This window comes from Engystomops pustulosus, chromosome 3 (genome assembly GCF_040894005.1).
Source record: "Engystomops pustulosus chromosome 3, aEngPut4.maternal, whole genome shotgun sequence".
Lineage (NCBI taxonomy): Eukaryota > Metazoa > Chordata > Amphibia > Anura > Leptodactylidae > Engystomops > Engystomops pustulosus.
Window position 1 is genome coordinate 131465231 of NC_092413.1, and position 13683 is coordinate 131478913.

Genomic DNA, 13683 nt, shown 5'->3' on the forward strand with positions numbered 1-13683 from the left:
CCCACAGGTTGAAATCCGCTGCTATAGACAATACCCTATGATCCTGTATCCTATGATAGCGTCATCTATAGGATGGAATAGAGTATGTACTTGCATTTAACGTTTAAGGGTGCAGTCAGCTTTTACAAAACACAGGTGGGGCGTGCACAGCTAAAGTGCCAAGGGGTCCACACACCAACAAGGCAATGTAGAAACTCAAAGAAAAAAGAAGTGTGCTACTCGGGCCAAAGCGTACGACTGAATAATCTTTATTGAAACAATTTGATGAGATACACGACTACACAAATTAAAATCAATTAAAAATAACACAAAGAACACAGGGTAGAGGGAGTATGATGACCCCACTCTATCCACCTTCCCTAACCGCAATATGCTGACTTGTAAGTCACCTCTAGTGATCAAGGTTAAAATACCCGGATTACAACCTATGTGTGGCAATATACAATACAGTAGACATGCAATAATTTCAATATCAAGACAAATTATGATGTAAGACCTTTCCTGCCAAAAGTGCCCAGTGCTTACAGTAAACAGGACTGGGTAAGTAAACTTGATACAAAGTAAAGTGCAAATGCCAAAGACAACCTTGATGGGCACCTGTACCTGAGAGCAAACTGGGCGCATCCGGGTAGGCCAAACACCCCGGGTTGAGAGCAAGAAGACAGTGACCACAACACATGCAGCTAGTAGCGGTAGGGATGGAAGGCTCCCAACGCGTATCGTCGCTAATTAGCGACTTCCTCAGGGGTATGTAGCCTCTGGAGTGAGCAGCTCACTTTATATGTGCTGGATCCACGTTTGAAACCAGCTGTGATGCCGGTGCGCGTGTGACCGGAAATGATGTAGCGATAACCGGAAGTGTACGCAAATTGTGTCGCAGCCAGCTAGAAGGTACAGCGAATGCGCATCCTCGGCCGAGGAGGGAATTGGAGCGCGGCTAAAATAGTGGTAGCTAGGCAACGTGGATGCAGCAAGGTGGTAGCAATATGTAAATAGGTAACACACAATGGGCCATAAGAAACTCATAAACATAATTACAGTATAAGTTAAAGTATGCAAGAATTAACTATTGCTAGATATTTGCTACCATAAGATGAGTTGCTCGTGCTCACAAATATAAAATTCGGAGAAGTCATGTGAGAATCTCAAAAATAACAATTACAATTATCCTATATACACAAGATGCAAAATTATTAAGACAAAAATGATGACTACTGGAGATGTTTTGTACTCGGGAAGAAAAATATGGTTATATTGTTTACAATAACAATTCTGTGAAAAATGATACATAGTTTTGACACACGAAAAGTCATTTAACAAGGGGGAATATTTAACACATAGCCAGGGTGTGGACCCCACTCCGATCGGAAAGTGTGGGGGGGCTATACTTTCCACGACAGATCCTTATACATTTTACATATTGGTATTTGTTAGTGGATAGACCAAGGGCTGGAAACTGCAGGTCGTTAATCCATACTGTGAGAGAGAAAGGCTTCACAACCATCGGGTGCGAACGTTGTAGGACTCCAAGGGAAGGTATATATCATTCAAAAAGAGGCTCTAAAACTTCCAATAAAAAAAATTGATATCAAGCTTCAGTCAGTTATGCCCAAGTGTATCCTGCCGTGGCGTCTTCCAGTGATCAGCGATAATGGGACCAGGAGCCAAGCATTCAATACTTTTGCATGTCCACAAACTTAACCTTAATAAAACTTACTCAGCCTTTCAACAAAAAAAAAAAAAAAAGCTTCAGTCAGTTTTGAGGTGGTTTTAGGTGCAGTTTTGTTAATTTGTGGAACAGGTTTCCCCTTCAAAATCTGTATTTCACCTATTAGATTAACAAAACTGTACCTAAAACCACCTAAAAACTGTGATGCAGTTGCATGCTAAGCATTGTTGAATTGTATAAACAAAGGCAATGCTATGCAGATGTTTGGATGGCACAGCCTACATTGTTTACCCTGTAGTTTAAGCATGACATCAATTGCCACAGGAAACATACGTCACAGGATTATACAGTATAAACTGTCTCTTGGCATTTATGGCTCATTCTGAAATATATACACCATATATTTGTGTGTCCTTCTCTCTTTATATATAAGCATATGATATTTGGCTGAGGGCTTGAGTTGTCATACCATAGCTTGCATACCTAGTGCAGTTTGCACTTTTTGAGAAATGTGGCCCATAGTCTTTAATTTTGCTAGTATGGCTTGTAATTTTTTGTCTGCAAGATATAAACTACAATTGTACCATTAGGAGATAAAGTTAGTAATGGATAAAGGTGACTTTTTTTTAACCCCTATGCACACCAGGACGTGCTATAGCGTCCTGGTGCTGGGGGCAGAGTGTTTGAAGAGAGCTCATGGGCTGAGCTCTCTCCATACACAGCGGGTGTCAGCTGTATAATACTGCTGCAGTCAGTGCTGTCAACAATTGCGGAGGTTAACCTGGTAACTCACCAATCCTTGGGCGCCCCTATGTTGGATGGGCGATCGCCGCCCCCCTCTTCCCCCGCGATGTCGTCGATTGGTTACCATTGCAGCCTACAGTCTCATTGAGACTTGAAAGCTTGCCATGTGTAATGATTTCTAATTGCCAGCAGATGGCAGGCTATTAGACATCAGCAGTAAAATTTCTATATACTGCAATACAGGCTGTCCCCAGGTTACGTTGAGAAAAGTTTTTTTGCCCCAGTGACAATTGGATTTTCTAAATTGTTGCTGTGATGGGACCAAAGATTATCAATAAAACTTCATTGCAGACACCTTACAGCTGATCATTGCAGCCTGGGACTATAGTAACATCCAGAGAGCTTCACCAGAGGTCACAGTGGGCAGAGGGGTGCGTCTTTAACTAGAGATCATCTGTAAGTCGGGTGTTCTTAAGTAGGGGATAGCCTGTTCACCAGTATTGCAGTTTATAGTATTAGCAATAAGACCCTGCAGAGTTAACCCTACTTAAGGATGCAGCCATTTTACAGCTTAAGGATCAGCCCCATTTTTTGGATTCTGACTTGCGTTGCTTTATATGGTTATAACTTTTGAACATTGTTACTTATCAAAGCGATTCTGAGATTGTTTTTTCCTCACATGTTGTACTTGGTAAATGTTGCCTGATAAGTTTTGCGTTTATTTTCCAAAAAAAGATTTTGAAAAATGTGACTGTTTTGAAATTTGAAATCATTACATTTTCAGGTAGATAGATTTACCACCTAAATAAGTTGCTGAATAACATTTCCCATTTGTCTACTTTACATTTTCATCATTTTTTAAATGTCTGGATAATTTATTTTGATGTCGCGCGGCTTACAAAGTAGCGATTTTCCGTATTTTCAGAATTTACTCTTTTTGCGGATAAATACTGTTTTGAATGAAATTTTACATATTTAGCATCAAAACCCCCTATATAATCAACCCATTTTCAAATCTGCACCCCTAAAACTATCAGACACAGCTTTTAGGAAGATCGTTAACCCCTTGAGATCTTCATAGTAATTGAATCAAAATGGAGGTGAAATTTAGAATGGTCAAATTGTTGCGGGTAATACGTTCATTTAGCCCTAAAATTTACACATTTCCAAAAGATAAAAATAGAAAACCCACCATACAATTTGTTCTGTAATTTGTCCCAAGTACAGAGACCCCCCACATGTGGACATTACTTGTGTTATGGGCGCACAGCGAGAAGCAGAAAGGAAGGAGCGCCCTGCAGCTGCCAGGATTTTAGTTTTCTCGTTGCCTCCTTTTGCAGGCTATAAAATTTTCGCTTTTTCGTTATTGGGGCCATGTGACGACATTTTTTTTTGCGGGATGAGATGCTTTTTCCAGTGTTGCCATTTTGGGGTTGGTATCCCCTATTGTTGTAAATTTAGGAACTTGTTTTTGATGGCAGGAGTAGAAAAGCATCAATTCTGTGCTGGATTTTTGACTTTTTTTTTTTCATGTTCACCGTTTAGCCTAACAATCATGTTATCTTTATTCTATGCGTCGATACAATTACGGGGATACCAGACCTGAATATATTTTCTTACATTTTACTAAATTTGTCAAATAAAACCGTAATGTGGGGAAAAATCTATCATTTTTGCGTTGCCATCTTCCAAGTGGCATAACATTTTTACTTTTTTGGCTACGGAGCTTGTTTTTTGTGGGACATGTTGTACTTTGCTGCACCAGTATCATTCTGGAGTACATATGTTTTTTTGATCAATAATCAAGGTTCAATAATGATTTACTTTTATTCTATGGGTTGTTACGGACACGGTGATACTATAAATGTGGGGTTTTTGTTATGATTTAGATTTTTTTTTTGGGTTATATGTCTCTTTATATGTTATGGGGCTTATGGGCATTTTTTATTGATTTATTACTTTATTTTTTATTGACTAACATTTTTTTTTTTACTTTTACTTTTTCACTTTTCCACCAGTGATCGCGGGTGTTACACTGAGGTGGCGGCTATTAGTTACAGCCGGAACCACCAGAACATACCGCAAAAAAAAGTTTGAAAAAGTTATTGGCCTCAGAATTTGGCAAAATGGCAAATATTTTTTATGTACAAAAGATTTTAATTAAACCCTAATAAAACCTATATCAATTTGAGATCGTAGCAACTTAGAATGCCAATCCCCTCTGTACTAAAATATAATATTTAATACATAGTCAGATGCTACAATCAAATAAACAATGGGGGTAATTTATTTAAAGTCATTTGTCTGTGTGCCTCTTTTTAAACTGGGTTTTGGGCTTGTTTTATTTTTTTTTCAAGTTGCACAAAAGTCACAAATTCTTTTAAAACCCCCTTTTAAACTTTTGCTCAGGACTGGAGTTTATTTGTGCCCAAATTGCGTAATTTTACTGCGATTTGCACCAGAATTACAATTTTTTTTCTATAAATTCACATCTAGATTTTAAAGCTATATCTGGCACAACAATGAAAAATTCCTTGCTAGGTGAAGTCTAACATTTTGACACAGCCCAAAAAAAGTAGCAAATATCTGAGAAAAAAAAGAATAGCCTAAGATAAGTGATGGTTCATACAAATTAAGATTTATAAAACCATCTGCAGCAGGGTAAAACTGGACACAGCCACACTCTTTACCATCCTGACCAGATAATCACTAGCTGTATGGTCACTGCTCTCTCTGACTCTTCATGATAGTATATACCACACACTGCATGTACCAACTATGGGGTGAATTCATGTGGATCCTTGCTTGAGACCTGCAGTTAATACAAAATTGCCTTTTCTTGAACATTGAACAATGTGCTTATCGTGAAGTCAGTGTTTATCCAGGACAGATGTACTGTCGTCATTCCCAAAAATGTCACTGTCAAGTGGATTATTGATCTTTGTGACAAAAGCGCTTTCCACACAGAGTTCGTCCACGGTCAGAATACTTCATGCATTATCTGATTACTGTTATCATCGCTGTCTGTGCGCTCAAAAGGGAACATTTCTCCGAGAGATTAATTGGTGGAATAAGAAAGAACCTAGAGAGGGGATATGGTAGATATATAATTTTATTTCACATTATTTTGTATTTGTTATTGATTACTGGTGTTACTAGCTGATTTCCTCTGATAAAAATAATGGAGGAGAAGATCATTTTTGCAAAAAGATCTGGGCTTATTTCACTGAAAATCTACCTTCTGTTCTCATTAAAGTGAACCTGTCACAAGGAAAATACAGGCTGATCTGAAGTAAAGTGTTTTGGGAAAAGCTGTAGGACTTGTCATTTATCCACTTATGTGAAGGAAGCAGTCCTATCAGTATACACAGTCGTAGCGAGAAAACTTTTACTAAAAGCACATAATGTAAGGCTGTAGAAGAGGCCATTTTAGATGTAACATTGTTTTGCATTGTTAAAGGACATCTACCACCAGATGTCGGCGACGATCGAGGTGAAAACACCCGCAATCGGTGCTAGCACCGATCGCGGGTGTTACCGGTAAGCCTTTGCTGCAATATGCAGCAAAGACTTACCGGCTATGGAGAGGGCTCAGCGCGTGAGCCCTCTCCATGCACCCGCGGTCGACCCGTGACGTGCTATTACGTCACGGGTTGTGAACGGGTTAAAGGATAACATGACCAGGGCCGGTTTCAGTGGGCCCCTGGGCAATAGATCCTCAGTGGGGCACAGTGAACTTATGTAGCGGCATTAAAAAACAGAAACTTACACAGAGCATACACACAGATATACAGCATATATACACACACATCCAGTATATACAACACATACGCACAGATATACAGTATATATACACACACATTCAGTATATACAACACATACGCACAGATATACAGCATATATACACATGCATCCCGTATATGCAACTCATACACACAGATATACAGCATATATACACACTCATCCAGTATATACAACACAAACGCACAGATATACAGCATACATACACACACATCCAGTATATACAACACATACACACAGATATACAGCATATATACAATTGCATCCAGTATATGCAACTCATACACACAGATATTCAGCATATATACAGACCCATCCAGTATATACAACACAAAAGCACAGATATACAGCATGTATACACATGCATCCAGTATATACAACAAATACACACAGATATACAGAATATATACACATGCATCCAGTATATACAGCATACACACAGCTATACAGCATATATACACACACATCCAGTATATACAACACAAACGCACAAATATACAGCATATATACACACGCATCCAGCATATACAACCCAAACGCACAGATATACAGCATATATACACATGCATCCAGTATATACAACACAAACGCACAAATATACAGCATATATACACACGCATCCAGCATATACAACCCAAACGCACAGATATACAGCATATATACACACCCTTCCAGTATATACAACACAAACGCACAGATATACAGCATTTATACACACTCATCCAGTATATACAACAAATACACACAGATATACAGAATATATACACATGCATCCAGTATATACAGCATACACACAGCTATACAGCATATATACACACGCATCCAGCATATACAACCCAAACGCACAGATATACAGCATATATCAGACACATATACATGCATTTAAATTTGTACTAATTATACTCACCTCAGCTGGATGTCACTCGTCGGAATGTGGTGGCAGGGTCAGGAAGGGGACCGCATAGGAGAGGATGTACAGCCTGTGAGGCGTGTGGCCTGGGCAGAAGTCAGGGGAGGTAAAGGGACGGGCCGGGAGTGGATAGGATGCCGAATTATACTTTTCCCCCGGCATGTCCAACTACTTCTCCGTCCACCTCCTATGCGGCCTGCAATCAGTGGGGGCTGCTCATTAAATTGGTGAACTTGGGCCCCATAATACGGCTGTAGTTACTCCACATCGTCATGGTAGGCCCCTTTGGAGCTCTGGGGCCCTGGCACTTGCCCAGGTCAGCCGGGTGCTGACGCCGCCCTGAACATGACTGTATTTAAAAGAAATTATCTTCACACCGGTACATATTTAAATATCATCCAATTAAAGAAATTTTTGTATATGGCAGGTGAATTAAATTACATTTGAATGTCTAATTGCTAATACTCCTTTTATACCATTGTGAAGTTAGGAATGGTATCAGTAGAGACCGGTCACAAAATTGTATGTAGTATTTTAATTTATTTTGGCAAAATAGAGTGAGCAGTATAATAATGTGATATTTCAGGGGTGCGGCCTTCATCAAATACAATGCCGTGTATTGTAACCACATACTTAACGGATGTGCCAAGGCAACATACCGAGCACAAGTACAACCACCCTACATACACTATTTGACATTGTGTTTAATGATAAACTTCACAGAATTGTACTCCTCATGCTATTTTGCTGAAATAAACAAAAAGACTACACAGAATTTTTTGCTCAATCTTAACTTCATGTATCAATGCCAAAATGGATACCTATTATGAAGAAAGTATCCAGTTGTAAGAGCATACGTTGCTGATCTTTAGAAGAATATGTTATTATTTAAAGGGGTATTCCCATTTCAGGAAATGAATATCTTGTTTGTATAATGAAAAGTTATACAATTTTTTAATACACTTGATAAGTTACTCTGCTTGCAGTCATGCTATAGAAAGCTTAACAAGGAGCATGGCTTGTCGTATCACACAGCTCTGATTGTGTTATAACGAGCCGTGCACCTTTGTTACATCCCCATGGACTGATTTTTGTCCACTTGGAAGTAAACAATAAAACTTTCTAGAATGTCAGTAAGCAGAGATCTAGAAAACTATAAGCAATTGCTTCAAAAAGTATATTGGAGAGTTGGAACTTTTCATCATACAACATTTCTTTGCTGAAATGGTACTAACCCTTTAGACAACATTGTAATTCATATACTATACTCGTTCTCAGTTAATTCAAGACCAGAACTGAAGCATATGTTAACAATATGTTCTTACAGCTGTATATTATGTGCAAAATATTCGAACTGACAATTTTGATGAAGATTTTATTTCTAGTTTTACAAAACATTGTCAGTTTATTAGGAAGTCAGACCTGTGCCGCACAATTTGCCAAATGGACACCATTTTTGTAAACCATGTAAACTTATAAAATTTATTTTTCCTTTTTCACCTTGACACTTTCACACGTTAATCAAGAATGAGATTAAAAAGACTAACAAAAAGCTACACACATTCAATCCAAATAAATGTAATTTTTTTCCCTGCACACATCTCCTTTTGTTGCTATCCAGATCTTTTTATCTCTGGGCTGCTTATTTTTCTCTGTGTATGAATCTCACCAAGCAAATTGAAGCATTCTATAGAAGATAAGATATGTACCAGCTTCCCAATGATGTCAACACCTATGGCACTTTGCACAATTTGGGGCACACCGACTTTTCACAATGAAGCTATGCCCCTTTTCAAAGGTCACACCCCTTTTACTAGTCTTTTACGACTGTCTAAGTTAAGAAATATCTTAAACCTTTTTATTTGCCACATTTATCAGACAGAATCATGTTGTAAATAGATAAAGATATTCCTCCCCCTTTGTATTGTTTTGGAAATGTGGAACTGTGGGAGCTCCTGCTGCATGGACCATGTTGTTTCTCTACAGCTGATCTACATAACTGGAGATCAGTTCAGCTATATGAAAAAAACTACAGTAGGTTATCAAAAACAAACTCTAAAAGATAACAAAAGAAAACATTGTTAAGCGTTAGAGCAGTACTCATGCAGTCGTATCACAGTAATAGATGTCATTTGTTGTACTATGCCCATTGTTGCTGTATTATATCAGTCGTTTAAGTCTTCAAATTCCCTGTGGTCATTAAGGGGTTAAAGATCTCATCTTTATATAAGAATCGGGTTATGTGTGCTACAGAAGTGGAGACACTTAAAGAGAACCCGTCAGGCAAAATAACCCCCTAAACTAAATATATTTTCATAAACTGCCATTAGAGAGCATTGCCTCTATCCCTTCATTGTCCCTCTACATGCCTGTAAACCTAAGCAATGAGGTCCTAAAGCTGTATGCAAATGACCTGTGAAATGTCCAATGAAGCATTAGCATATTCAAGCTGTCCACTCTATTCATGAGTGGGAGGCACAGCCACACCCCCAGTTCAAGACTGACAGCCTGTATAATGGTGTGAGGCTGTATAATGATGTGCTTCCTGGTGCTGGTGCCCCCTGCAGCCTGTGTGTGTGTGCATGTGTGTGTATATAGGAGAGATACAGCAGCTCCAGGATGCAGCCATGTTACAGCAGAACATGTCAGATTCATGTGTAGCTGATGTCTGTGTCTCTCACCTGTATATTAGGAGGATGCAGCATGTCAGCAGATGCAGCACACACACTAGCCATGCTTTACTATACATTACACAGACATGAGCAGGGGGAGGAGAGGGGAGGGGTAACAGGGGTGACATCACTGCCTCTGACCATGTGACCAGCCTCATTTACATGATAAAAAATAGATGATTTTACAATGAATAATGTATGAAATAACTAGATAAAGGCTGGGATGGATCCTTGTGAGCTGCTCCAACAGGTAGTAGTGACAGGACAAGTGACACAGACCTGATGACAGGTGTCCTTTAAAGATCCAGTTTTGAATTGGGCCTTGACTTGCATCTTATATTTCCAATTATGATTTAACTGCCTCTGGTATAATGGTAGTTAGATCCACAATGAGATTCTCATCTTTAAAATGAAATCAGAAGCAAGGTTGTATGTGTCTATTCACACATTTCAGACACAAGATCCTTTGCAAATGGTGATTTTTAACATAAAAGAGTTCATGTTAAGAAGGATATTTAATGTCTTACCTGAGGGTGCTGGAAGTGTAGTGTAATAAATGCTAGTGACTGATTCTCTACATGATCATAAGCATTCTAAAATTAAAGTGCATTTATGTAAGGCATAAAATACATTTGTGGCATTTTATGTATTTATATAATGTATTTATAAAAACATCATTGATTATATAAATCTTATATAATTCTTATTTAGTGTATTATTTATTTAACTCATAAGAACTCTAGAAGTGCACCCATGCCAAGGTCCACATTTTGTATATATTTGCATATTATTTAATACCTAATTGCTTTGGAGTGAATGTGTAGGAACCTAACAAAAATTATCCTTGAAAAATATTCTAGACATTGCTGTTCTAGGCAGTGTGCCTCTCTCAACCAGGCAGGCAGTGCAGCTATTATCCTCTTTTATCTACCAACCACACAGTTATAGGAGAATTGAGGCGAAGTTTAGGTTCCACAATAACGATGGATCTTGAAGAGTGCAGTGCTCCATAAAGAAATCTGTTTAATGGCTGTATAATCTAATCCCTATGATCAGTGAGGGTCTGGCACCTGGCACCCCTTTGAAGATCCCAGAATGTTCCTACGAGAGCTGCAGCCTACTAACTGTTTGGCATTGCAGCTAAGCCCTATTCACCATAAGGGGACTGCGCTGCAGTCTGGCTATTAGACAGATAAATGTGACATAACAGCGAACACTGTAAGCAGAAGGGACGCTCACTAAAGTCTTATCATACAGCTGATCGCTTTGGTTGTCTTGTGTTGTATCTGCACTGATCTTATTTCGATGAGCTATCCTAAGTCTAGGACAAAGATATTGCAGTCATGGAAAACAATATAGTGTACTAAGTAAAGATGATTTCTGACATGCATTTTATTCAGTTCTGTCTGTGCTAGTCGAAATGAAAACATAAGGATCTTCACAGCAGTAAACAATGCTTGTGAGGATGGAGGTAGGAATTATCTCTGCAATCTATTCAATAAAGAATCCATTGCTGCTGAACTAACTGATATGTTACGTAGGGCTATGCCTATATATGTCACCAATGTCTTTGTTTTTATTGTCCCACTTCTGCTTCCATGCAGATATGAAAATTAGGCAGAAATGCTTTGGCAGAATCATTGGGGTTTTTGGCGTTGTTTTGGCGCAGTTGTGTTACAAGGGCTGTTTTGCGACTTTGTATTGTGCCAAATGAACATAGGACAGCGCAAAGTCATTTTAAAACAGGCCCTACTTGCTTAGACTAGTTTTCACAATACTGTACTGATTTGCGATTTGGCACAAATTTAGTTTAGGTGCATGTTTTGGCACAAAATGACTCCAGTCACCCCCTGGTGTAGAAATAGAGCAAAAACCACTACCAAATTTATCAAGACCAATTGCTCCATAGAGGGACATGTGTGCCAAAAAAAGAACATTTTGCGACAAAAGCACTAAAAAAAAATATTATGAGACAAAATCAAAAAAGAAAAAAACAAACAAATACAACATCATAGATAGACTCACTTGATGAATTCAGATAAAAAAAATGGAATTGAACATAGACAACCCAGTCAAAGACAAATTATAATGATAAATTCCCCTCATAGAGTATATAGAATATTTAGAAACCCCCCAAAAAGCTACATTTAAAAGCACAGGGCAGAGTGTTCCCTAAAGGCTAGGGAAACACACAAGCTTTGGCTCCCTTTTAGGCTAATGTCAATTAGGACACACAGATATAAAGATAGATAGACAGACAGATAGATAGACAGGCAGGCAGACAGATATATACATACTATGGGGGGCATTTAACATTTGCTTGAATCCCATCCCTTCACCATGCCGGATACATCAGAATGTAGCATAAAGGGGAAAATAATCATAATTTCTGGCGTTTTGCAAAGAATTGCAATTTCAGGGCTCCACCAATATCTTTCACAAAATGAAACAAGTCATCCTCCCTTAAATTGGTGGGATCCCTAAACAGATTATCTATTTACATTAGCTAGCCTACACTGATATTGTCCTGATTGGTGATCATGATCTGCAAACCCTGACTTATCAATCAAAGCAATACAATCCAACAGGAGACAACTTGAATTCCATCAGATAAGTTATGGAAATATAAGAATATTCTTGATGACAGGTGACAACCCATACTATAAACTCCAAAACCTCTAAGAAAAAAAAACATGACAGGTTTCAATAAATAGTGATAACATATCAATAGAAAGGAATTTTCTTACCTTTTCCTTATCTCTCTAGTCATTAATAGCATTCTGCTGTGTAGCCAACTATTCCAGAGTTTTATGGCAGATTAAAAAGGAGGCCACTTAAAGCCTGTCCTCATCCGTAGCTTCATTCTACATGAATTTGCTTAGGGCAATGACATAGCAAGCTTTTAAGATGTTTGAATTGAAACTTATATAATCACATGCTGGCTGAAACTCACTGACCTAATTTTTATAACAGTCTTTAAAAAATATACGTGCTTTTCATCTGGATGTAATTAAACCATCTCCTGAGAAAAGTTTGGTTTCAACTTATTAACATAGTTTGCAAATAAAAAAAATTAACAAAACAGAGACATAATCAATTATTGATGACTAGAAACATTTTCTAGTATGAAAACTTTACCATACTAGAACTTTCTAATATATTGTATATATTTGAGCATAAGCATAGTTTTCAGCACAAGAGTAGCTGAAGGACTCAAAAAGGCACTGGAAGTGATAACAGTGTTAATATTTTTTTTATTGAAAGCTTAGCTATTGAAGGGGCGCCCCCCCTTCACAAACCTCCATGCCCCACCTGGGATAAGGTATTTATTATATTTGCGATTATTTATACACTTGAGATTGGCGAAAAAATGCCCTGATAAATATCTCTCTCTGTGTTAGTGACTTCCAGTATTTTTGGGGTTCTGTTTTGAGGGGGGTGTTTGCAGCAAACACCCACTGGTAACACCTGGGATCGGTAAGCGGCAATCTGGTCATACAAAGACCCAAGGATGTCTGAATTTAATTATGTTATTACAATCTACGATTTTCTCATTATAATGAATGATGAGGAAAATCCCCATATACAGCCATACTATGGTAGGATCAATCAGACAACTAAGGGTTAAAGTATTCTAGGGAGTCTCAAAAATAGTAAAAATTCACTCCCTGATTTCTTACTGAAAAGCTTTGGCCTCTTGATGTATCCAGCAGGGTCCTGTGCAGCGTTTATCTCTACGCCCTGCCTGGCATAGAAATAAATGCAGCCATCCAACTTTGTGAAAATTCACCGGATGCAGCAAGTGCGCAGGTGTGGAAACAATAATGCCCCGCTCCGGCCCACTCCTGGTCGGCCGGACCCTTCACTCGGTTCCACAGAACCTTTCT

The 13683-nt window shown here is 38.4% G+C and overlaps 1 protein-coding gene across 28 annotated transcripts in view; it reads right to left on the bottom strand.

The window, feature by feature from the left end:
• RIMS1 (regulating synaptic membrane exocytosis 1) overlaps window positions 1–13683 on the bottom strand; it is a 258952-nt gene that overhangs the window by 57066 nt on the left and 188203 nt on the right. Inside the window, exon 1 of one of the 28 annotated variants that reach the window (XM_072142161.1) lies at window positions 12544–12655. The exons of the other annotated variants lie outside the window; for them this stretch is intronic. The gene's annotated coding sequence lies outside the window, so the exon portion shown is untranslated. Of the gene's footprint in view, window positions 1–12543; window positions 12656–13683 lie in introns of those variants that run through there. 28 annotated transcript variants of the gene reach the window in all.